Source organism: Micromesistius poutassou (assembly GCF_964030765.1).
Source record: "Micromesistius poutassou genome assembly, chromosome: 4".
In the NCBI taxonomy this organism is placed as follows: Eukaryota; Metazoa; Chordata; class Actinopteri; order Gadiformes; family Gadidae; genus Micromesistius; species Micromesistius poutassou.
The window spans coordinates 3296097-3301096 of record NC_140274.1 but is presented as its reverse complement, the minus strand read 5'-3'; positions in this window follow the sequence as shown (position 1 = coordinate 3301096).

The following is a 5000-nucleotide window of genomic DNA, read 5'->3' as shown; positions in this document are numbered from 1 at the left end:
CATGGCTCGACGCCATCGCCAATTCATTAGGAGTACCGCTTCACACACAATACTCAGGATGAAGATTGGAAATATCAGGGAAGGGGGAATTTACAGCCTTTTTCCCCTCTGTGTTTATTCCTGGAGATGATAGGTAGTTCCAGGTCACGGCTGGCGACGGGGCATGCCGCTGCGTGGGGAGGGAAGGGGGCGGGATGCGAGCTCTTAAGTGTTTCGGGTGGCGGGGGGGGAGGTTGTGTTTTGACACCCAATACAGGCTGGAGACATTATAAGCTAAAAGAAGGAGGCAGATCGCTGCGTGACAGCGGCTGTCAAGGTATAATAACCGCCTGTCATAGTTTAGTTCGGAAATGATGAAGAATGTCTGGAGAAGAACTGAATAAAAAAGGAGGGAATGAATGACAGACCATTTGGAGGTGATTGCGGTGGGTGGGAGCAGGGTGCTCCGGTGGTTAAATCTGGATGTTGATCTGAACCTGCCTGTCAAAGAGCAGCTACACATCAAGGTCTTTAAACAGCATCGATTTTTCCTTCTGAAGGACATAACAACAACAATAACAACAGCAACCAATAGAAGACCAAATTACCATGACTATTGTACACTGTTCACGGAAAAACTGAAATGACCCACTTACACTTTTCACCAAAACAGACTCAAAATGGTCGCTATGCGTGTTACACAACAGACAACGACGTCCACGAACAAGAGGCCATTGTCTTTGTCCTTCCGACCTCAAAGCGATGGCTCCGGCGAGGGCTCCAGTGCTAGTCAGCGCGTACGTTAGCGCTGTGTGTGTCCTCCGGTACGGGCTGTGACCCAGGGGAACACAACCGATCCAAAATGGTGTCCTCCAGCGGCGTCCGGGCCCGACCCCCTCGTCCTCACTCCATCCATCACGGCCCTGGGCCCGCCAGGGTTTTACATGAGGTTCACAAATGTTCATTATAATAATCTTATGACTGAAGCGATTTGCTGAAATAGAATCCCTTCAGTTTACCATGGAGGGGGATGAGTAATATGGAGCGAGAGAGAGAGAGAGAGAGACAGAGAGAGACATAGGGATAAAGAGAGTGAGAGAGAGTGAGAGGGAGAGAGAGAGAGAGAGAGAGAAAGGGAGATAGAGATAGAGAGAAAGGTAGAAGCAGAGAGAGGGAAAGAGGGAGAGAGAGAGAAAGGTAGAGGGAGAGAGAGGGAGAGAGAGGTAATCGAGAGAGAGAGAGAGAGAGTGAGAGAAAGGGAGAGAGAGAGAGTGAGAGAGAGAGAAGAAGAGACAGAGAGAGGGAGAAAGAGGTAATCGAGAGAGAGAGAGAAAGACACAGAGAGGGAGAGAGAGAGAGTGGAGGATGCAACACATTTTCCTCACTTCTACTTTGACTTCTTTCTCCTATCATCAGATTCCCTCTCATGTCATTAGTATTTAAATGGGGGGGAGAGGAAAAAATTGACGCTCCCCCACCACAGGGCAGGAAATGCATTAAATCTTCCTCTTGTCCTGAACCCTTTCAGCTCGTGAGAGAGAGACACTGTAGGCTGTTGGTGAGGAGCAGTTCAGATGGAAAGCTAGAATGAAGAGGTAAACATAATAGATTGTATTGACCTTTCAGGGGACTGCCCAAACTTAGACGAAATGTGCATGCAGGTTTGAAACTACTTATTAATATAATTATTATAGTAGTTATATTCTTATTTATATAGTAAGATTTGTTCTATCTAAACGTTATCGTATTTTCAAATCCCTGTTGAGCTATAATAACTGAAAGAAGAAATTCAATGAGAAAGATCAGCTGAAACATTCCGATCTTCCCGATCAAAATTAAGATGTTAAAGGATTACGCTAGAGATAGGAGTTTTCCTGATTCAATTACCTGAGATTGCAAAAAAAAAACTCTAAAACGTCCTGTGCTGCAGAATGTATATTTAACACAGCCATCCTCTATCTGCCTCATTATACAGGCAACTGAAAACTGTGATACCCAAGTAAGATTACCCCACCGTGAAATAGTTCCTTTCTTCCATCTTCAATTATCGCTATCTTTATACCATTCTTTGTCTTTTTGTCTGGCCCCCAGACAAGCTCATTTATTAATCACAGCCAGGCTACTTAAGCCAAACAGCAGAGCTAAACTCCCCACCCAGCACCTCCCAAACCTCCTCTGCTCTATTTTGGAGGTAGCTCAATCGCTAAGTAGTTTTACATGCTGAGATATATCCACGTGTGTATCCTCATCTTCACCAGCTTTGGTTTCGTTTACCAAGCGGGATGAAAAGCACAATCTGAACACAGTGTGACGGTTCTGAAGACACAACGACAGAATTTCCCGAGCCCTTTGAACATGACATTTTATGGCCCTTTAGGTTTTAATTAGTTTTTGTTATGCGTGACAGTGCTTCCCTTCAAATATTTGTGCTCTCTTTGCCCAGATATACGAGCGATAGATTCTTCCATCACCCCTTTCATTTGCTATCGCCCCGCTGAATTTCAAATGAATGTTTTCACATTTGCAGCCAGACTTATTGATTTATCATCTGCTCCGACCCTGTTTTTAAATCACAAAAACACATGATTAATCCAACCCCTGTTAACTAAGGTTCTACCGGACGAGACGCTCCTGAGAGTAGGGCCCCACGGTCGTACGTCACCCAGGACCATGACACCAAGGGTCATTTACGTTTACATTAAGGGCATTTAACAGACACTTTTATCCAAAGCCATTTACAATAAGTAAACTTGCCAGAAGAAAGAGAAACAATAAATCGCTGGCCCAGTAAATCGTCGGCCCAGTAAGGATGTTCATAGAACCAAGTGCCGAGCACTAACAATCGCTAGGTCAACCCGTTCCCCGTACGCAACAGAGATAGCTAGGATAAGACGCTACACAATGCTAAGTACTGTTTTTAAGTGCCAGGACGTACAACATACAATAAGTGCGTAAGAAGGGTGTGGGGTTGGCGGGAGGCTATGCAGAGTCCACGTGATCTCTGACCTGTGAGTCGACGGGGTGATGGGGGCCAGCCAGGCTTCCGGATCCTTCCGTGGTCACCAGAGCCGAATTAACTCAAAGGCAAACTAGGCACGTGCCTGGGGCCTGATTGGCGGGGGGGGGGGGCCCAGACAGAAGGACAAAAAAAAATTTAAAAAATTGAAATAGCCTATACAAATGTCCTATCTACTATTTATTTCAGTGTTAATATATCAATATATATTAATTAACTAAAAATAGTGACGTTGTTTATCTTAACGTTACGTCACATTAACGCCAATCAGTTAAGTCCGAGGGGAGGTCAGCGGGTCAAGACTAAGCGGAACAAAGAATTCACTTTTATTAGTAACTTTGGTAAGTTTCAGATTTCAATGGAGGGGGGCCCAAAGAATACAGTCTGCCTAGTGTAGTCCATTTATTTAATCCGGCTCTGGCGGTCACGCCTCTCATGCGGTGGGTGGTAGCGTCGTTCTCCCTCACCTTCTCCCTCCCTGTGTCTGCTGTCCCGCCAAACGACCTTGTAAAGGCCAGAGACGCGGGGTCAGGACGTGGAATCCATATCTAGAATGTCAGCTGTACTTCCGCCAGCGCCCGGTGGGCCTGGAAATGCAAACAGCAGCATGTTCCACTTCATGGGTTTTGTTCATGCATGCGTGTGTATTCCTGATGTTCCTCTTTCGATTCTTCACAGACTTCCTCTCTTTGATTATTGATCTCCCTTTGATCGTTCATGTGACAAGAGGGCGCTTTTGATTCGGCGCGTCAAATTAAAAAGTAATCTCTAATGAAAGACCTAGGCCCCTTGAAGGCCCCCCTCTTCTGCTGCAGCAGGAAGATGAGATGGACCGGGCGAGCTGAGCTACAGTCCCCCATCGAGAGGGAGAGAGACAGAGAGAGAGAGGGAGAGACATAAGGAGGGAGAGACAGATACAGAGGGAGGGAGACAGAGAGACAGAGAGAGAGAGAGAGAGGGAGAGACATAAGGAGGGAGAGACATAAGGAGGGAGAGACAGATACAGAGGGAGGGAGACAGTGAGAGAGAGAGAGAGAGAGACATAAGGATGGAGAGACAGATACAGAGGGAGGGAGACAGAGAGGGAGAGAGAGGGAGACAGAGAGAGGGAGAGAGAGAGACAGAGAGAGAGAGAGAGAGAGAGAGAGACGGAGAGTCAGAGAGAGAGACAGACAGGAGGAGAGAGAGACAGAAGGAGAGAGAGAAACAGAGGGAGAGAGCGAGACAGAAAGAGGGTGTGAGAAAGAGAGAGAGGGTGAGAGAGAGTAAATGTTGAATGTGAAGGGCACTATAGAACCATATAACCGTATTGTTTCTTTCTATCGGTTGAGACAAAAACAGGTCCCACCTCGCGTCCCCGCCGCCGACGCCCGTATCTTCATGTCACATCGCCCCAAATCCTGTTTGATGTTTGTTGGGCTCTAAGTGCGTAAGAGTTAAAAAAAATAAAAGACAAATCCCTTCTGTAAACGGGAGGTGTTTGAGTTCGGGCTGGGCTGTCCACGGCTGGGCGCACACCGCCATCCCCGGTCCTGTCAGGGGGCTGATGGGAGAGCTGGAGGTGGCTGTGGCGGTGGTAAAGGCACAGGGGTGTGAAGATAATAGCCCCGGAGGGGGGGAGATATGCATGGTACTTTACTAGGGCCGGGCCAGTCTGCTGTGAAGGACTCCAGCCCGGCACCGCCAAGCCCAGGCCATAATCTTCAGCTCATCCTCTGCTTTGGATGTTTTGACGCACTTCTGGCGGCTTGGTGTTTTACTTTTTTCGCTCTGTGGCGTCCTGTTTATGTATTTTATTTATCTGTCTCTCTCTTCCTCTCTTTTCCTCCCCATCTCTCACCCACTCAAGCTGCTGCTCTCGTCTTACTCTGACTTGCGCTCTCTCTCTCTCACGCCTCTTGCCCACTGTACACGTCCGTCGACGGATGGGGGCTTTTTGACGCATCTATGTGTTTTCCCGGGTTGTAGAACAAAAAAAAAGTTTAACTTTTCTCAACTTTTGGAC